We start from the raw sequence: 22,978 nt of genomic DNA on the forward strand, positions 1-22,978 counted from the left end.
ACTATCTGGTAAACACCACCTATTTACCCCTAATCCATATTATTTCAAACCAGACCACTCACCTCTACCCTTCATGCTCTCCTCCAGTGCAAAGTGGTTCTGTTATTATCCGCTAGAAGTCCCTGTCTTACTGAGTTCCACAGCTTTAGGTGAAAACAGTATCTTCTAGACTGTGAGTTGACTGGAAGACCACTCTTTATTTAACAAAAATACGGTTGCTGACTGTCTCTAAAAACCAAAACAGTACCTCACTGCCCAACCCACAGCTGCAGAAGATATTATTGTTAATAATAATACTATGCTTAGATAACAGCTGCTATTTATAAAGCACTTACTATTGACAAGCCGAATGTTCCACACCGAACAAGGATTATCTCGCTCAATTTATCCAGGCTGGTTATTGACTCCCGGAGATTTTGCTATGTAACTGTTTCATGCCTACTTATGCTTAAGTTGTAGGAGAAAATTAGAGAGAAGGGGCAGGGAATAAAGAACATTTAACTCTCATTAAGGAATCTTGGATCTGGAGTTTTAAGCAAGGGACTTCTCCTTCTACCCTTTGGTGGACTAGATTCTCCAAAGCGGCCTCCTTTTTAGAATAAGCACATTGTGGATTTTGGTTCCGGAAAGGCACCCGATTGTGGAACATGAACTGTGCTCTGACTGCCACCCAGTAGAACTGTCCACAACTGGCCTTGATGACGGCATCCTGCAACGGGTACTGGCCATATTTGTTTTCTTTTGGGCTCACTGATATTCCAAAAAAGACTTGGATTTTATTTTCCTTACCACCTTGCCACCATGTCTTTGATTACTCATGACATGTCTGAAGTGACAAACTTGATTATGTGTCATCAGGATATGTGTCACGTCTTTTGTTAGAGGCTGGATTTAATACATTTGCCAAATCATAGTCTTCTTTTCCACAAGACTGCATGATTTTGAATTTATCATTCCTAAGATGTCTTTGTTATTTCAAACTGAAATGCTTTGTTCTTCCTTGATTACAAAAAATAACCTGTAAAGCCTTAAACAGGAAGATCATTAAAGTCATATTCTTGAGTGAAGAGATAGCCCCTGGTTTAAAGAGAAATACATTTCCTGAAAGGGCAATACATCAACCAATTAGCGCTTCCTAACTAGTTTGAGTTTGGTAATCAGATTAAACAGAGCCGTTGATGAGGGAAGGAGGGAAAACGAAGAGAAAGTTGCAAAGTATGGCACACTGGCCAGGAAGATAAAAATGAGGAGCTAAAAAGTTGGACCTTTGGATACAGTGGATTGGCAATGTCAAAGTTAAGAGATGCACTAATACAACATCCACAAGAATAATTCTCAATATTTCACAATTTTGCCTAAGGCTAACCCTGAAAGACCAAAACATATCTCAGAAAGGTTGTCAATAATGTAGGAGAATTTCTACTTTATTTTACTAACTGAAGCAAGTAAAGGAGGTGTGCTGAGCTACGTTTGAGGGATGTTTTCTTCCTCTAGTGTTTGTGAAAGTATCAAGTAAATGCTAAATTTTTTTCCAACTTCTTTCTGAATATGTTTCCACTTCCTGTTTAGGAGTCCTAGAGATCTCAAGCTTTAATTCATAGTTGTGATGTCGATGCAATTCAAAGGACAGGCAGATGAGCTATCTTGCTCCTGTTAAGGTAGTACCTTTAGAAAACAAACAAGCAAAAAAAATGGAAAAAAAAGTTATTAATCCATACCTTAAAGGTGAAGAGGTTGAAATAATGAAGTTCTACTTTTGACTATATTATAGTGTTTGTGGTTTACAGGCTGTTTCTTTCCTACCTAAATCCGGGGACGGTACAGAAGGAAGGCGTGTTTCAAGAGTAAAGGATTGTTAGGGGACCCTTCGGCTCATCTGTGTTTGCACTGACCTCAAATTAAACATCAGAACATTCTGTCACATTAGTTTAAATCTTTGCTCAATTTTACTTTGCTAAAAGGAATAGACAACTTATTCTCAAGGTAAATCAGTGATGAAGAAAACAGAAAATCATAGACCTACTGATTCCCTAAGCTGATTCCCTACTGATTGAGAAACAAACTCCAAATTATAAAAAATTATTTTGAGCTATGTTAGAAATCATAATCACTCTCACATTTGGTGATATGGGATAGTTTTAATTTCCTAAATCAAAAAGCATTGCTGCAAATTACCTGACCCTTAAATTTAAGAATGTGTTCATTTATTCAAAACTCATTTATTGAGTGACTACAATGGACCTGTCACTCTTATATGTCCTGGGGATACAGCAGTTAACAAGAAAATTTACACACAAGGAATTTTCTAGTGGAGTGAGGCTTGTGTGCATGTGTGTGGGAGTGACAGAACATGAACTGTAAATAAATAGACAAACAGGAAAAATACCAAATTGTGAAGAGTACTGAGGAGAGAATGATTGCATCATCAGTTAAGATTTGATGGACAGGGAAACTTGGGTGATATTTAAGCTGAGATCTAAGTGATAAAAGGAGTTGATGCAGCAAAGATTAAGTGCAATGGTGGGCAAACGGGCTTCTGGGTAGGCATGAGGAATTAATACCCAGTGTAGCTTCGTTGTAGTGGGTGAGAGAAGGAGAGCTACAGGAAAAGGCCTGGGTGAGCCAGGGGGTGAATCACATAGGACTTTGTAGCCAAAGTACGGAATTGGGATTTATTCTGTGATGGGAATTCATGGAGGGTTTTAAGTAAGGGCTGACATGACCTGATTTATAATTTTAAAACATCTGTGGATTCTGTATGAATTGTTATCTAAAGTACAAAACAGACTTTAAGGTAAGGAAAAACACATGAACACTTCTCCAAAGTGGTCATTCTTTTTTGTTCAGTCTCAAATATTTGAGTGCCAATTTGAGGACAAACGCTGTACTACTTGCTAGAGAAACAATGTGAGCTAACTCGAACATGGGTCCTCACTCTTGTGGAGCATCTGTCTGAGAAGGGACTTAGATGTTAAATAATCACACTAAGGACGCATAGTGACCATCAACAAAGTGCTCCGAAGGAAGGGAACACGGTTATATCTGAGCACATAATAAAGGACCCACATCTGACTGGGAAAGCTTTACATGGGCTATGATCAAAAGAATGAGTGGGAGTAAACCCATGCGATTTACCTCAAGGGCAAAGAAACTTTTAAGCAGGCTTTAAGCAGAGGGATGACATGATTCAATGTAAATTTTAAAGCAATCATTCATTCTGTCTTCAGTTGAAGAAGAGATTGGAGGGAGAGCAGAATGAAGGCAGACAGACATGTTAGGAGGTCCACTTAAGAGAGAGCTAAGAACAGAGTGAAGGTAACAATGAAGAGAAAAGCAGATTCCATAGATATGGAGATAATAAAGGCAACTGGTCTTGGTGACACATTAGATAAAAAGAGTGAAGGATACAGAAGGGAATACTGAAATGACGATGCCATTTACTGTGAGAAGGAATAGTGAAAGAGGACCAGATTTGAAGAGAAAGACCATGAATCTGGTCATGTACATCAGGAATTTGTGGTATCTTCGAAATATCCAAGTGATATGTCAAGTCAGTAGTGGGGTGTACTGATTTACCTCAGGAGAGCTCTGGGCTAGAGAAATAAATCTGGGCATCGCCACAGTAACCAGCACTGTGGATGTGTGGAAATTTCCTGGTGAGAGACTATAAGAAAAGGGCCTATTTCTGAGCTCTAAGTAACTCCAGAATTTGATGATCTGGCAGAAAAGGACCTGCTTGCAAAAGGAAACATGAAAGGTACTGCTGGAGAGGGAACACTTGGAGTATGTCAAATAATGTCAAATGATTATCAAGAATGGTGAAGAGTCTGGGAGTTTTCTGTATATGCAAGCTGATAAGCTTGTCTGTAACTGTGTTATGATTGCTAGGGGAAGACATAAGATTCTTGGGTTAAAGACAAAAGGCTTTATTATTCACAGCAAAAATAGTAGTCATAGGGGCATTAGGATGCTCTTGCTTGCTCCTCATGTCCTCTAAGCCCCGTGGAGTGATGTTAAATGTCCGTAATGGATGCCTGCACATACACTGGGTTGCATTACAGGAGAGGGATACTGAGCTTAGAAGATTAACCACTTTTATAGTAAAGTGGAAGCAAGCGTGCTCTTTATCTGGAGGAAAACGTTACCTCAGGTTGCTTGCTGAAAATACAACCCTGAGAAATGGCCCAAGTAAAGACTAGTCAGGAACTTGCATTCTTGGCATAGCCAGGAAGAACATACACGGATGCTCAGGGCCCATTGGAGACTGCATTTTCCAACAACGGTCCTGAAAAGACAAACAAATTGAGGACATAAAAAAAATCTCAAATGGGTTTAGCAAAAGGGAGATCATTGTTAACCTGATTCGGAGCTATTTCATCAGTGTGGTGTAATGTGAAAACATATTACAGTGGGGTGAATGTGGGATGTAGAAATAAAGATCACAAACAGAACAGTTTTTTTTAAGAAGTTCAACTATAAGGGCATACAAGTAGGAATGGTAACTTGAGGTGGTGTATTAAAATGGAGGAAGATATTTTTGTTCTAACTCGTCTTGAGAATGCTTAAATGCTGACAGAAATGATCAAATAAAATGTTTTACAAACATAAGAATAGAAAATGCTGTTAAGTTTTCATTAATCCTGTTTAGGATACTGTTACGGGTTGAATTGTGTCCTCGCAAAAAAATATATTAGAGTCCTAACCCTCAGTACCTCTGAAGGTGACCTTATTTGGAAATAGGATCTTTGTAGATGATCAAGTTAAGATGAGTCATTAGAGCAGGCCCTAATCCAGTACGACTGTATCCTAATAAAAAGGGGAACTGTGGGCATAGAGACAGACATGCATAGAGGGAAGATGATGTAAAGACGTAGAGAGAATGTCATCTACAAGCCAAGGCTCTCCTGAGGCCACCAGAGGTTAGAAGAGAGGCAGGGACTGAATTGGCCCTCACAGCCCTCTAAAGGAACCAATTCTGCCTGCATCTTGATTTCAGACTTCTAGCCTCCAGAACTGTGAAATTAAATTTCTGTTGCTTAAGCCACCCTGTTTGTGGTACTTCATTACAGCAGCCCTGGGAAGCTAATACAGACATCATTTTCAGAAAGACAGAATTCTGATTATAAGAAACAAAAGTAAAGACTAAACTTTTTAAACCCTTTATCTCACTGCATCTCGGCAGGACAAAAGTCATAGCATATGTCTTTTTCGGGAGTGTAACATGTTGAGAGCACTACTAAAATGTTCATTCTTAGAAAAAAATCTCAAAAAAAAAGAAGTAAAAAGAGGGAACAAAAACTGTTCCCTTAGCAAAATGAGAATTCAGTGTAAACTTATTTAATGGATATTCCATTAGCAGACACCTTGCATTTGTTAACATAATATTTCAAAAGAAAATGGGCAATACAATTTCTTCCAAGTCTACACAGAAAATAATTGGGATGGTTGGAGTGGAGGCTTTCTGAAATGGTCTGAGACAGTTTGTAAGAACAGGAAGCTTAAGCAATGACTCCTTCAGACTTCAGAAAAAATTACCTAACCTCTATGGTTTTACGTTTCCTCATCTGCACATCTGCACGTAAAGAATTATATTAGATCACCTCCCAGAATGATTATGGGAATTACTTCGAAAACGTGTGTTTTTAGTATAAGTGCCTTTTTTTGCACAAATTGAACAGAAACCTGAGGCTTTCTTGCTGCTGAAATCATTCCTGATCACCTACCAGTAACCTTGGTTCTTATATATGATTCACGTGCTTTTGACATAGATGTCAAGCTTTTTCTGAATTTATGTTTTTTCTTATTCCGGTTTCCCTGAGTATGCTTTTCTGGGGTTTGCCTCAGACTGCATCCTGGGCTGTCTTTAATTCTTTTAGAGAGAATGCTCATCTGCTCACATGGGTCCAGCTACAGCTAGTCAAAGGAAGCACACATCTGCACCCACAGGAGGCCAAGGGCTTTCCAGTGGGCCAACTATGGTCAATCTTCTACAAGTTTAATATGGATCGGATTCTACAGTCCCTACCTCCAAACATTTTCTCTATCTTATCATTATTATTTCTTTAGGGAAGTGAAAATATCTCCTACTTCCTCTGGCTAAAACAGTCTTTGGGACATTTCCATTTAGTTCTGCAAACGCCTACAGATATCACATGAGCTTCTACTTGTAGCAGAATTGTAGCAGAATGAGACATAAGTTAAAAATTCTGACCACGTGATCAGAGAAATATTCCAACCAAACGAAAGGTAAAGAGAACACTCCTGGACAACCCAGAGGAACACACATTCACGTGAGCAAATGGAGAAGGAAAATTGGTGCAAGTCATTTCAGATTATTGTCAATTCCTCAGAATGTACGCTGGTGTGATGAAAACAAAACCAAACACTCACAGGAAATTCCACAATTAGCTATCTTGTTTCCCTAGATCTTTAAAAAAGCATTTCAGGGTAGGCAGTGAAGGTGACACCTTCATTGTGCAGGTCACATCAAATCAAAAAATGGTTCAGTCATTTGAAAAAAAATCTTCATACAAAGAACAAAATAGCAGGCATACCAGCCCAGCCTTGCACACTGGCTATGTGCACAGCATAACTTCAAAACAGCCTCTGGTCATAATAGTGCTGAAAATATGTTATGGTGTTTTCAAGACAAATAAAACATGAAAGTCCATTTATTTATAAAAATAAACCCATCTTAACTTTTCATTTATACAAGTATGCTTTTGTACACTGGCTTGCCCTTCAAAAAAATATATCTTACATTTAAGAACTTTGCAATATCGAGGTCTTAAGTTCTTAAGGAGTTAGTTTTATCTTTATTATTATTATTATTTAAAAGCTGTTTGGTATATTAGCAACTAGAGATGTAATTACACACATACACATACTTCAGTATAATTTAATAGTTCATATTAAATTGTTTTAATTACATGCATTTAGGTGTAAACAAAATCCTAGAAACTTCTCAATATTTCTTCCCCATAGAGCAGTAGCTGGGCTTTGGGGGTAGAGAGAGAGGGGTGTGATCGTCTATAAGAAAAAGAATTAAACATTTTGGGAAAAACTTCGTATGCTAGAGATCACATTCAAAGTCGTCCTTAAATTTAATTCTCTACATATTAAATTCAAAGAATAAAGTACTACGTCTATTATCAGTTATTTTCCAGTAGCTCTGCACACTCTCAAGAGAAAAACATGCTATTAAAATTATATAGGGATATTTGTTATATTTATTAAAAGAAGTGGTTAGCTAATTCTCTTTTTAAATACATGGATTTTATTACTACTGCTTATTTGTACTTTGAATATACTCAGTTTTAAGTAATGAGAGAATATTTATAAAACAATTCTGTCATCAACAGTTTGAAATATAACTGAGGAATATCCCAGGGCTCCTTTGATGTTCTTAAGAATAACACATCCTGGTTATTACTTTTTTTCCTGGATTGTGATCTGCCCCTTACATTGTTTTCACTGACAACTACATCAAAAATAAGTAATGGGGGCCATTAAAATCTAATATATACTTTCTTAAGCTTCCCATATGAAAAGGAATCAGAGATGACTGCCCTCATATGGCATCATTAATGTATTTCCTTTGGAATGATTCAACAATCAGTTGAAAATGAAAAATCATTTCAGAGGTTAAAAGGCCATGATGGATTTGAATTTCATCCAAATAAAAGGGAAATTGAAACTATGAAAAAGGAAGAAAAACTCCAGAGAAAGACATAGAAGAAAAACGTTGGGCCAATGAAGAAAGCCTGGGAAATATCATCTGAGTCAGGCAAATCTATATGTCAGAAAATGTGTGAAATTTTGAGTATTTCAGATAAATTTCCAGGGACTAGGCTTCCATCACAAGTCACAGTGTAATGAGCTTATGAGGGAAGTTAAGCAAAATTGCCATTTTCCCTTTTTCCAAACATTACAGATTTTTCATTGATTTTATTTTAGACTTTTACCATAAATGTTACATTGAGTTTTTTGGATAATGACTACTATCTACACAAGAACTAAAATTACTAAGATTGTGACATTGTTCTTTTTAGCATGCCAGAATTCTGGATCCCAGCTCTATCGTTCCCCTTTAATAGAGTTACATTTGTAGACATCACATACATTCCATCCACACTGCTAGTGCTCAAAATACTGTTAAAATATCTTCTGAGCCTGTAACTAGCCTTTGGAATGCCTTGAGTAGTGACAAACTTCCTTTGAAGGTATGCTTGATCTTTTAAAACAACTTTATAAATGTAGTCCATAGCTTCAAACTATGACACACAAAATAATTTTGAAATATTGATTAATAGTCCTTACCATCCCTTCTTCAATTCCTTTCTCATCTTTGCTTTTTTCCCATTCAGATACCTAACCAGACGTCCTCAAACATGGCTACGCTAGAGTGCTTTTAAAAAAGACTCTTGCCTGCAAGGGACCTCTGGGCGTGGGGCTCACACACTAGTACTTTTCAAAAGCTCCCACAGAGGATTCTTTTGTGCAGCCAATGTTAAGAAAAACTGACTTAAACAATATTATATTTATTGCCTCAAGGAAGTGATGTGACAGGACTGAAAAAAGAATAATCTTGAATCTCTTTCTATCTTTGTGCTTTGAAAGTCTACATTCTTCAGGGAAAGTTTGAAGGTTTAAAAAGGTGACTTCTGCCCTTGGACTGAGAAAAGATAGGAGAGAGGATTGGGTACCAGGAAGGGAGGGTTAAGACGAAGAGGACAAGGCAGATATGCAACAGCCAAAGGACAACGTAAGGAGTGTTGACCCAGCATTAGGGGACTGTGTGGTCACTTAAGTCAGCCTACAGAAAGGATCCCAGCTCCACATAGGTGAGGCCCTCCATCACCCACACCCGGGCTTACATTAGCTGTTTTGTCCCACCACATCCATGGGTAACTTTCCTTTTGTAGTGTCCCACACTTCTCCTGGATAAGGCCGGTCTATACCTTGAGAGTTTGCATCTGTCCTTTCTCTTTCGAACTAAACCTTGCAACTTTTACTTGAAAACCCCAGAGAACTGAATGTGATGATAGTTTTTTCTTACAGAATTACTGATGTCACGTTTTCAAAAAGAGGAGATAGGAAAAAAAGAAAATTTCAATTTGGGGAATCTGTCATGGAGATTTTTTCTGATTGTTTCTTTCTGTCTTTAAAATGTATAGGCAATGAAATGCTTTATAATTAGTGTTTACATAACAATAGATTATCTTATTTTATAGATGAGAAACATGGAGAGAATAATCAGGAATCATCTTTAGTCATAAAACAAAACAAGCCCTGAACCTATTCTTTAGCCTCTGAAATCTCTCCCATTTGGGAACTGAATTCTACGCCATCTGGCTCCACAACCAGAGCTTGCAATGTCAGGCAGTACTTGGAAGAAACAGCTGCATACAGATCAGTCTGAAACCCTCATAAAAATATATGGTACTATCATATTTTTTTCTTTTTAAAAATGTTTTATGGGATCTCCCATAGTATCTTTTGCTAGTCTTGCTGTAAAAATAATGTTTATGGTGATTGAATATACTTTCAGTAAATAGCTTCTGTGGCTATCAAATGACTGTTTTTCTTCTGCATTTAATCATCTAGGAGGAAAGAAATGATGGCAAACAGATTTCCCTGCCTTCAACAATATTTGTTAAAGAAAGACTTCTGCCCCGGAGCACCTTACTCAGAAAGTAATTTCCTGGTCACCGCCTTGCAGCCATTGCCTTCTTATTTAGGATTTTCTTTTTTCAGCATGAATCAGCTCTTTTTTTTTTCCTCGTCTGGCCTCTTTCTCCAGAGCCCTGAAATGACATCATAGTCTTTTAACATCACAGGGAGTGAATAACATTTCCAATGTGTTGGAGGCTAACCAGGCTCAGATACTCCTCTGCCGGTGGTATTCTATCTTAGTTTGTATTTCAAAGAGTGTAATGACCTTTTAGAAAACTGTAGGCTCATATGAATCTGTGTAAGTCCACTTAATTATCTGACTCTTGAAATAAAACCTATCCTGAGCAGTATCAGAAACTTGTCACCCAGAATTAAAGTGTGATATATCTCTGTAATCAACTTATTAAGTGAATGGACACTAAAAGTTAAATAATCCATTTTCAGTAGATTTAGTATGTAAGGTTTCATGTAGATTTCAGATAGATCTGCTTATGAGCTGTGGGGGCCTGGAATTGGCCACCCCAAGATATGTCTCTTTGACCTTATCTCTAGAAACCCTTAACTAATGGGGAAGGCAAGGACTTAAATCTGCTTTTGTTTATTGTGCTTGTCCTGTAACCTCCTGTAACTGACTCCCCCCACCCCCAACATCCTCCTTTGTCTTCAGCTGGATATGATATTTCAGCTGTGGTGGTTTCAACCATTTTGGTGAGTTGCTCAGCTTGCCTGAGCAACTCCCATGTCTACATTGACAAATAGAAATGGCAAGCAATAGGATATATTGGAGTACATGAGGAAGCCATTTGGTGTAAACCTAATTTGGCCTGACTTTGCTATTTTTTCCAAAAGGGCCTGACTGTGGCCATTGAGCGTGCATTGTATACCTGCTTTAAAACATTTAGGCAAGAACAAAGGCCCTTGAGATAAAGGTGCAACTTCCCTCCCTCTCCCAACGTTGGCATTTCCTTAAGGATTAAGCATCTTTCCTTAGGCTAGGAAATGATTGCTGCTCTCACCTGTGACCACCCAGCTTGAGACAATAGACTTGCCTCCTGCTACACCCTCCCTCCGAGATAGCGACCCACTATCTGCTGTGTCCATCAAGCACTGTGCCACAGGGCAATCTTGTGACTATTGTGGGAGGGACATTTCAATCATAGGTAAAACATCCTGTTTGGGGGTATATAACCACTCTGTGCACCCCACTTCTTCGGTGCCCTTTCTTCATTTGGGAAGAAAGGCCCCAGGCCATGGTCCTCATAAAGCTTTGTTTAATTTTCTCCTGCTATTCTGTCTCATGTGAATTTAATTCATTCTCTGGCCAGATGAACCCACATTGGGTAGAGGAAATGTCTTCCTCCCCTACAGAGCTCTAGTAGTAGTATTAACAATGACAATAATAAAACTACAACAAGTATTTTGTGATTTTATACAAAGTAGATTAAATATCATCATTGAATGATAAAAATTGAGTTATAAGAAAGTATCTCCAAAGGGAAATCAAACATTGGTCAAATAAAATATAAAATAAATTATAGTTTCCTGAGAACTAGCCTGACCCTATAAAGAATGCTGCTAATATGCAACAATATTTAAATGAAGAGAGAATATCACTAATAAATCTAATCTTTGCAATGAGAATATTTGATTATTTGGGTATTATCACTATTTTTCTGTACCAACTGCCCTGTAAATACATTCTCAGGATGAGTTAAAATTCTGCCTAGAAAAAATATCATGAGAAAATTATTTTATTTTTATAGTAGCATATGTGTCCCACCTGGGTCAAGGAGCAACTTAATAATGATTTTATAGCCTGGATTCTGATCTTGACCCTCCTATCTGCTACCCAGCTACAAAAATTAGGTCATCATCTTTGACTAACTTCTCTCTCACCAAAAAGTATGAATTCACTTTTGCTGTTTATGAGCTTGCCCAAAATAAAAGTAACAATCTAACAACCTATTGCTTCAACTTGAGAAATTTTAGGTTACATGTAACATGGAAGGCAGAACTGGTCGAGGATTATGGGGACCTCTGGAGAATTCAGATTTTACCCAGCATCTCACTCTTTATGCTGTGGCTGCATCATTTCAGCTTCAACATTTTGCCTTCAGGACACAGCAAAGAGCTGGTTCTCTATAGTGGTGATTCCAGCAGCTCTTACCAGTTGTATGGCTTCTGCAAAACAACGAGGCTGTGCAAATAGAGTCCCCTGCCAGATACTCACCAGTGTGGTACATTTGTTCCTGTAAACTCTAGCAAGCAAGAAAGGTTTTAAGGTCATCTCTGCATTGGTCTTCAGGGAGTAAGGAAAGTCAAGGATTAGTCACTGCCATTTACAATATTGATTGGGTCACAAATGGACCTGCAAAGTAAGGAGTTAGAATTAACAGGAAACAGATTTTAGGGGAAAATAGATCTTTGTTGTTTACATTTTTTGATAAAGACAAAGGTCTGAGAACCAGGTCCATTTCCCAAGATCCAAAAGTGTAATCTTAAATGAGGCAAAGGACAGAGTATTTGTTTCTTTGTATTTTTTTTTTTTTTTTTTTTTTAACTTTTATACCGGAGCATTTTACAAGGACAAATGCCAAGCATATATATGTGTGTGTATGTAATGTTTGAATTAGATTTGCTTGACAGATTATTATACTGATCAACTATTACAACCTTAAAAAAGATATTTATTAGTCAAGTTACTGACAAATGTTTTAATACAAAATAAAACTGAGACTTTAGGAGCCTGCTGTGTTGACACAACACCAACAACATTATCTTATTTAGTTCCAAAATAATTCTTTGTGAGGGCAACACAATGCCAGTTACCAATCTGTCCTCAAGTCAATGGTTCAGTGTCCAAAGTATACTTGGAGGGAGAGTGAGTATTTTCATAGGAATGTGTTTTCAAGCTGTACTTAAGAATGATGACTGTGCTATGGTTTTTTATGCTTCAAGATTAAACAGTATCTACTAAAAATAGAGGTGTGAATAAAGGCTAGCTGTTAAAAGAATATACAACTCATGGGTGAAAGCAGTCCGGAACTGATACACTGACACTTAATGTCACTAATTTGAATAGTGGCAAGTATGCTACCAAGCACACAAATGAGCTGTATTTTCCGTTTCCACACTAACATCTAAATTCTTATATAATTCTATCGTCTAAGGCTATCAAATAATGATATATAACCCGTAAAGACTTCTCTTTTTAATGCTCATAAAACTGAAACATTTTTCTGTACTTGAAAAAAGTAAATGTAAATTACCAAAAACTAACCCCAATTTTATAATACTTCCGCATATGTTAATATTCAGTTAAGGACAACTGGCTGTCATAAGCTTGCATTTCTCTTTAATATTTTCTGTTTGCCAAGATCACAGACAATTATATATCTGAATTATCATCAACCAGTGTTGCTAGGGGGCTCACTGACTGTGTGAGGTTTAGATGGTTTTGAGATGAGCGCAGAATGGAGTTTAATAAAGTTCCTACAGGAAAGGGCATTTCTTAATTAGGGATTAGGTAATGAATGACCTTATAGCCCATTTTAAGTGTCTCGGAGATGTTATAAAAAGTTATGTAAGTTTGTAAAGCACTTTCTAATTTTTCATTGTTACATTTTTATCCTCATAAAACTCTGTAAAGTAGGCAAGGCAGATAGTGCCATCCCTAAGGCACAGCTCAGTAGATTCAGGCTTGGAATGGTTTGATGATTTGCTTAAGGTTTCCAGATTTTTCAGTATTGTAGTCAGAATTTGAACCCAGTTCTTACTAATGTAATAACATCAACTTACAAAAACATAACAGTATAACAATCATTATCTTCCCATTGTCCATCATCCAAGATTTTCTGGGGTTGCAAATACATACCCTCTTAAGTAGAATCATGGATAATCTCACCTAGATTTCTTGCCTCAAGAAAATATCTCATTGTATAACTAAGAGCCTACCATCAGCCAGAAATTCTACCAGGTGCCTTCAAATGCTTATGGTCTAACAGACAATTATAATACAAAAAAGTACACATGAAATGTAAAAAAATATAAGGAGAATTATTAAAATAATTTTGGTGTGAGCTTTCATGACTTATTCACTCCTTTTCCCAAAGTTCCATTTCTACATTTAAAAGCCTCTAGAAGCTTGACCACCTCAGAAACAGAAACTGCTATGCAGAAAGAATTGTCTGGAACATCCAGAACAAGCTTGGTCAGCCAATGGGAAAGGTTGTGATAGAAACAAGCACTTCTTCCTGACAAAACAAGAAGTGTGCAGTTGCTGGTACTCTCCAAGATATAAGAGGAAGAGGTGAAAACAAAGAATAAGAAAAATTGTGAGCCCTTTGTGAAGGGGAAGAAAACTGTAAAAACTAATATCTAAATACCCTCCAGCATCCCCTAGTACGACCTCACCTTCAAGTCAAAATAGTTTCTATTTTATCTGGATTGAATTGTCCAGCCCTGCCTCCATGCATTTCTCTCTCACTATTATCCTCGACTAGAATGTCCTCATGGTCACCTTGAGGGATGGAAAATATGCAGCAGATAAGCCACCAGTCCTTCACCCCACACCCATAGCAGACAGATGGAACTCACTCCTCACTCTGCATTCTGACCTAGACTGATCAAATAGCATGAGAAGTGCTGGAAAATTTCCATCTTCGTGTATACCACGTAGAGAATAAGAGGAAGAAAAATTGGTCATTTTCCTCAACTCCTTGTTTACACCTTCTCATAATAGAGGAATAACTTAGTGACACTGAGATAAAGGGCACTCCTCAAGCCTGGCCAAGCACGTTGACTCTTGGCCTCCCTCTGGACTTCACCTGCCTGCAAAGGGAGAGCACTCCATTGCTAGTCTTGCCCTCTCTGCCCAATTGAAAGTAGAACACGTTCTATTCTTGCTTTCTCTGGATTTCTCTATCCCACTTCAACTGATTGTGAAGTATCCTGAGGTTCTCCAAACAACTGCTAGAAAATGATCTCTTATGTCCACTCACGCCTCTCCCTAGGCAAGTCCCAACGTTTAATTTTTTAAGAGAAAAGTCACAGGAAGGCACATTCTGGCCTCAAATAAGACCTACATTCTGCAATCCAATTTTCCTATCAATAAAGGTAATATTTTGATACATTGATTAAGTTAGTCTCACAATCTTTAACATCAGTCTGGGAAGCCATTACCTTTTGTTCGAAATTCTCACTCAAGTTGAAATCTATTTGTCAATTCTGCTCTAGGTCATACTTTCCTTTGCAGATCAGCTTATTTCTACCTTTTTAATGAAACTTCCTCTCAATTACTTTAATTTATTTCAACCTCTTACTACTAAATTCCAATGACCTTCATTGGCTCTCCCACTAATGTGGTGCTTAGCACATCCTAGCTCATTATGTGAGCTATATTTCCAAATAGATCTTCTCATTCGCTAAATGAATCATAAGCCACTCAGAGGAAGGCTTGCTTCTCATGCTCTTTATACCTCTGGAGTTTGACATTCAACGCTCAAATAATACTCTCTGACATGAATAGTGAGATTCTAAGGAGATTACCATGACAGACAACGGTAATAAGTGATTTGCGTATTGAATTGTTCTTGATTCATTTTGTGCATATCAGCCTGAACTTCCAACCTTCTGGACAGATTAAGTAAAGTAACATAAGAACACTTCTTTAGAGAAGCCTCAGTTGTAAGGGTGCTTAGAAGATGACTCTGACTAACATAGAAGAGGCAAATATATCTCCCTAGTATTTCAGAGGACACACACTGTCTGCCTTTGAAATTAATGAGTTAGAATTTGACTTTCATTTTGGCATCTCTGACAAATGCTAAGGAACATGTTTTCCCGGGTACATGGAGATTAAAAATGGAAAAAAAATCTGCTTAAAAATAACTAGATGGTTCTGAAATTTCTACTTTTTTTCATGTAAGGCAAAATTATAAAGAAAAATATAAATGCAAAAATTGGTACAAGCTACACTAAGTATATCCAAATGAACCCTTTTCTCTCATCGACCTTCTCAAGTAAAATGTCTTTTTAACTCAGTCATTGAACTTACCATCCCACTTCACTGATGCTCCCACTGATTCACTGTATGACCCTGAGCAAGTCACTCTACCTCGAGCTCATTTCTATTGTCTAGTGTAACATGAAAATATTAATGCTTCACATTTGCCAGATTTCATGAAAATGACATGGAGCTCAGGTAACTTTCAAAGTTTTATCAGTTATAACTTCTTCATCAGTGGTTGCCTTTGTAAATAGATCTACTGAATTCATTTGAACCCCTTTATAGGTTTCTATGGAAGAGAAGGTTTATCCTGTAATTTGCATTAGGACAGGATCGGAGAAATTTGTGTCGTAAAAACATAATGGGGTGCATTTTTACATGTTGACAGAACATGCTTCTGCATCCAGAATCTAGATAATATTTAATATGCGAAGTTAACAGCAAACAGAAGTAAAGACAGTTACCAACCATGCGTCACCCTTGTATATTTAACTTGTATATTTACTCTCCTCCTAGTGACACAAATTCTTCTTGTGCAAACATTTAATAAATACTGCCCAAGGTTAACTCTAAAGCTCACAAGCCAGCAGAATAAACTCACGTAACCTAGCTCCCAAAGTAAGCTAAATTTTAATGCGATATCAGAAAGAAAAAACAAAAAATAAAATAAAACTCTATAGCACTGCTGAAAAATTCCAGAAACTTTCCCGGGGTCCATACAACCTAAACGTTTTTGGAACATGAGCAATGGACCCATAGAGATGTTAGAAGAATGGAGAAAATCTCTACGCTTTAAAAGTTGCATGGGAAAAGTCAGCGTAAAGGACGTAGAACGGAATCAAGGAAATTTTTTAGCGAGCTCTACATCATTTTCTCATTCGTGGATTTATGAACTGCATTCTCTTCCCTCTGTGCCCCTTTGTCTTCCTTTTAGTAGCTGTTAAATAAGCCCTCACCATTAATCTTCCTAACTAGTCCTCAGCCTTCTGAACACAAACGAAAAGGGGCTTATTTCACTCAAACTGTTCCATAGTTAAAATGGTCCCAACCTGTCCCATCCTTCCTCCTTTTCTTCACTCCTTTGCAATGCAATTAACATCTAGAGCTATAATTTCCTTCTATGGAGGACCTACTATGTGTCATGTACTCAGCACCTTCCATACACTCGCATACTCAAATCACATACACCTGCTCACCTATATATATATATATATGTGCACACATTCACATACATACACGCAATCACATATGCTATATAAATATGCATGTACACATAACTACATGCACGTCTTCCCATACATACACACGCACCTACACAACTACATGCAGTCCACAATCACATACACATATGCAAGCACTTATGTATTATCACATACACAATTACACACGTACACAGTAACACAATCATACAATCACATTTAATCCTCCTAAAAATCCTATGAGTTTGGGTCCTGTTATTATCACCCTCATTTTTCAGGTGAGGAAGTAAGGTACAGAGAGTTGCATGATATCACACAACTTGTGGACGAAGCTCGTATTGGAAGCAGTCTGACTCCAAAGTCTACCTTCTTAGTCAAAATGCTATATGGTTTTGCACCAACAAAATAGCTTTTATACTTAATTCTAATACCTCATTTCCCTATCACTACTCTGTGTGTGTTGCGGCGTGGTATTTATTGTTCAAAAGAAAACCTGTGTCAATAGAGGCAGCAGTTAAGCATCTTCAAGTATAAGTATATGGCTATAATTAGTCATTGACAGCAGTGTCTTTTTAACCAGGTTCTTAGTCCCAGATTATAACCTCTCACATGGCTCCCTCAGTTTTTATATAATTCCTGTTGTAAGACACATTTCCCTGCATTGGTAAAGATTCAGCGAAGTGTATTCTGACCATGATTATAAATTTAGATAAATGAATCATCATCTCTGAATTTTAAATATTTTTAAATGAATATTTTATTAAATTGTAAATATTAAAGGATACCTACGTGTATGCATGTTATTGCTTCTTCCGTAATAGTCCAGCTTTGTGGGGTGTTTTTTCTCCTGCATAGTAATCCTCCCCTTTTGGGTTGTCCTTTTTCCAGCTCCTCTCCCATTCCTTTCACTCAAGCTCAGGAGCATGGGAAACAAATGATACTGTCTCCCAGGATCACGTCCACCCTGAATCTTTGGATTCTGTGTCTGGACTCATTGATCAACACTATTAGAAAAAACAGCCAAAGCAGTCCCTGGAGTGTGTGATCCAGTTATTAGACTAAAGTTTTAATTTGCTAATTTGATTGTAGTAATTTTGGCTTCACTTATTTCTTTTTTATAATACTTGAAGATGCTTAACTGCTGCCTCTATTGACACAGGTTTTCTTTTGAACAATAAATACCACGCCCCAAAAAGATCATTTTTATCAATTAACTTGTTTGTCCAAATTTTGCTTATTTATAAATATACCAGTTGTTAGAACATTACATAGCTAATGCTTTAAAATGTGTTTTCTAGCAATAACAGTCTTAAATATCAACAAAAAAAGCTCTCAGCCTACTCATTTGGGAAGGAAAATATGTATTTCATGAGAGCAAGAAGCTGTCAGATAACCAGTTTGTAAACCTAGAGAACTATGAAAAAGCACAAATTCATGCTCAGTTTAAACTGTTCCTCAGAAATTTACAATCCTGTAAAAATAGACAAGAAGCTCAAGTAATATTATTCAGTTCACTCTCCAGCTGTCCTCCTGTCAAGCCTCATTTTACATACCAAGAAATCAATGTGTGGAAGATTGTATAGCACTAGTTAATATAAAAACATAGTCATCCATCCCAAATTTCCATGTCCTTATAGACTAAATTTCCTCCACGCTTCTTATAAAGCAAATTTGTCTTAAAGTGATTCTCAAGATCCACTTTCTCTTAAAAAGAAGCTCTCTTTGTAATATTTTATTACATTACATATTTTATTATTTTAATATTTTATTACAAAGAAATATATATACATATGAACACGTATATATACACATATGTATCTAGCTATCTAGATGGATAGACAATCAATATTAGATTCAAACTACAAAATCTGTAGAGAAGTCCAGATACCCATAGAAACATCAGCAATGACCTCACTACGAATCCTAATATAAATTACTAATTCATGCTAGCTAATCTACTCACAATAAATGTACCTTACTAAGAACACTGCAATTTTAACTGCTGCATTTATTGACACATGTTTTCTCTTAACAATACACACATAAAAACTCCAGGAATATAATATGTTTTTTCAAATTATTTTACAAAAGTAAATGGAAACATAAAAAATTCAAAATTTTTCAGAGATTTACGTCTTTAGCAAAATAGCAATTGTCTTTAGTGTAAAAACATCAGCAATGGGTTGTGTAATGAAAATAAAGATCTCGTTTAGGAACTTCTTGCACCATGGAAACACTTAGGTTTCTAAGTTTGATGGAAATTCTGAGCTCTTTGTGTGCAAATGCTATTCTCTACCACCTACTCTTCTTCGGTGTTTTGGGTGTTTCCCTCCACGTCACTCCACCTGACAATTGGTTAGGAAATATTTTCTTGGCAAGCGTGTGTCTAATTTAGGAAATTTCATTTCCTCTGTAGTTGAGGTGAACTTAAAATCATGAACTTAAATCCTTTTATAAAAGAAAAAAAACCATTTCAGGGTCACTTCAATGTGAGTCCATAAATGTTGATGCTACTGAGCATCCAAACAGTGGATAATTCAGCGAAATAATAGCTAAACTGGTATTTTGACACTGTTTTAAAAAATCTTATATTGTTTGAAATTTATGTTTATCACCCAGGTGGGTTGAGCAGAGGGTTAAAGAGGTATACATTAATTATTTATTTCCAAGAAATGTAAAACATTAAACATATTTTTTGTTAATAAAGTTAATACTACTCTCATTGGTTTAAAAAATTGAAATTACTGAAAAGCACAGGTGACAGAATAAAATCATCCATCGTCCCACACTAATAGGCTTAGCATTATCCTTTAAGTAGATTTCCTTCATAATATGCATATGACACAACATAACTTCTAAAATGGAAACAACATTGCAAAACCTAGGAGACTGAGAAGACAGATGAACAAACAAAAATTTATGCAATTTCCATCTATCTGTTATTTGGGCACTTGGAATACACATCAACAAAATACCTCATTTTGGTCATTAATTTCAATTGTCTTCATTAAACTTTTGAAGGACTTTCAGAATACAAAGTGGTAGAAAATAGAAAACTTTTGTAAGTCAAGCAAAAAGAAGTGAAAAGTGAAGCCAGGATAGTCTCCAAACTAAGTAATCAATCTCTAGATTGAAAAAAAAAATGACATTATTTATCCTATAGTAATTATTAGGACTTATTTAAATTTAAAGATCTCCTTGCCATTTACATTTTACATCCAGTTTTCTCTTGATGTCAATAATTTTCTAAAATGTTCATTGAATGGCTAACAGTAAAATCTAAAAACAAGTTTCATCACAGTGAAATTTCCAGGTGCTACAATATTCAGATTGTATGAATATAGTTATTTCAAATATAGTTCACTGTTGACTTTTCAACAAGAGGCTCCTGCTTGAGCCCTTCATTTTTATCCAGAGAGACATTCAGTTGTTGGTGGACTCCAGCTGCACGGCCCTGCACTAAGCAATGGAAAAGGAGAGCAATGAGTGTGTAAAATATATGTCAATGGCCTGGTCCATAGTGACTGGCAGTATGTGCTCAGTAAACTTAATTCTCTTCGTTTCTTTCATGAAATGGGTTTGCTTCCTGTTGACAAAGCCTGTCTTTTCTTGTCTGCTGCATTATTCTCTTCACTTAGCCCAATGCCTGGCACAAAGTAAGAGGTCAATATACCCAAGCAAACAAATCAATGAAATACCAGAGCCATCTAGGGATTTAGCTTTAGAAAGCTCCATATTTTTAGTCTTTTTCATGAATCTTCAAAATCACAAGAATTTGCATTTTGCTGCTTAATAAATTGGTGGTTATTTTAAGCAGAAAAGTATTTTCAACTTATTGCCATGAGATAAATTGACTGTCTGGGATGTGCCATGTTTGCACCAAGTTTTCAGGCTCTCCCAGGAGACCATCACACACATCTGTGCAGATGTGCTCCTGAATTGGAGGTAGCTGAAAGAATTTGATAGACTTAATGGAAAGATTATTACTTGCAAACCTTTGCATAATGCTAAAATAATCCCAACTTTTAAAATCTTTGATATTTAACTAGAAATGATTATTTAAAGGACTTACATCTTGACCAATTCAAAAAGAGTATAAAGCCTTGAATGATAAAATAGAACTTTTATGGTGTTTTGAAGGCCAGTCTTCACTCTGACACTTGTCCTCATGAGAACATTGGCAAGGTATCCAAAATCCCACTTGGGAACCTAGAGTCCACTTTTATAAATTTGAAGACTTACAGCAATTTATTCTCAGGCAATCTTTGACACTACTACATTTACCTAATAATTTCATAGTAGAAAACAAACCTGTTAATACCATATTTCAATGAGTTTTGATCAAAAAATTCTCTCATTCCTGCCACAAGCATTGGTAGATTCTACATAGGTAGCAAATGGCTTTTGAGACTAAGCCAACCAGTGTTATCAAGGAATAGACGTCATGTGATCTTTGGGAAAATCCACCTGCCACACCAAATGTGTATGTGCATGTATGTGTACTTGTACCTTCTCATATAGGATGAATTGCAACAAGTATAATTTACAACTCAAGTATAGCAATCCTAAATTTACTAATTTATATCATAATAACACTCACCATATTTATATCATTCATACATAATTCCTCCACCACAACACTATCACTCTCATACAAATGAAACAAGACATCCTTAATTACAATATTTATTCTCATCATTATTTTATCATTAGGAAGCCTCCCACCACTCTCAGGATTCTTATCCAAATGAATGATTATTCAAGAAATAACAAAAAATAATGATAGTATTCTACCAACCTTAATAGCTATGATAGCACTACTTAATCTATATTTCCACATGCGACTAACATAGGCCACATCACTAATTATATTTCCATCAATAAACAGCACAAAATAAAATGATAATTTGAAAACATAAAAAAGATAACTCTTTTATCATCACTAATCACAATACCACCATTACTTCTCCACCCAACATCAGTGCTGTCAGTCCTGGACCAGGAATTTAGGTTAGTTCAGACCAAAAGCCTCCAAAGCCCTAAGCAAGTATAATTTCCTTAATTCCTGAAAAGGATTGCAAGACTCTATCTTATATCAATTGACTGCAAATCAAATACCTTTATTAAATCCTTACTAGATTGATGGGTTTCCACCCTATGAAATTTTAGTAACAGCTAAATACCCTAGTCAACTGGCTTCAATCTACTTTTGCCATTTAGAGGAGAAAGGTGGGAGAAGCCTCAGCTAATCTTCAAAAATCTCAGTACCAATCATGCCATATCCTTCTTCAAGAAATTTTGGTGACTCTGTCCATCTAACAAATAAATCCAAGCCCATGGTACATGTTAGGATAGAGTTCAGGAGCACATGCACAGAGTCCTGACTACCAACGATTAGCCAAACAGACATTTTATTTTTCTCATGTACCATGAAGTCCAGAAGTAAGTGAAGGCTGGGTAGAACGGCTATAAAATACCAGAACAGATTAAAAATTCTTTCCATTTACTCATGTGAAACTTCTATCCTCACAATTCTTGTACCATGATTTCAAGATTGCTACTGTGCCTTCATCACGGCATCCACGATCCATGAAGGAAAGAGTGGAAGGGAGCCTTCGTGCTTCTTCAGCAATCTTTCCTGGCCCATTCCTTTCCCCACTGGCCAAAAAGGGTTAGTTCATATGTTCTCCTCTACTGAAGCCTTCATACTTGCATAGCACGTCTTCTCTTTCAGCTCACCACCTTGCTTCACATTTCACCGAGAAATTGGAAGGAAGCAGCAGAAAATTTTGATAAGTTCCCATCACCACATATTCTCAGCTGCCAGCTTTAAGACTGGATATTTTTCCAAAACTTTCTCTTGTGTACAATATCTCCTTCCATCGCATCCACCAGAGACTATAGCTCCCTCTCTCTTGTTATTTCCAGTCAGCAAATAAACATACCATCATTTCTCCATCTTAGTTTTAAAAAATCTCAAACCTACATCCACTTTTATTTTCATAGCACAACTCCTTGAAGGAACGACTTATGTGTCAGAACTGTTTTCAATGTTTCTCTTCCTATTTTCTCTTGACCGTAATTAAACCAGATTTTA

This window comes from Equus quagga, chromosome 4 (genome assembly GCF_021613505.1).
Source record: "Equus quagga isolate Etosha38 chromosome 4, UCLA_HA_Equagga_1.0, whole genome shotgun sequence".
Lineage (NCBI taxonomy): Eukaryota > Metazoa > Chordata > Mammalia > Perissodactyla > Equidae > Equus > Equus quagga.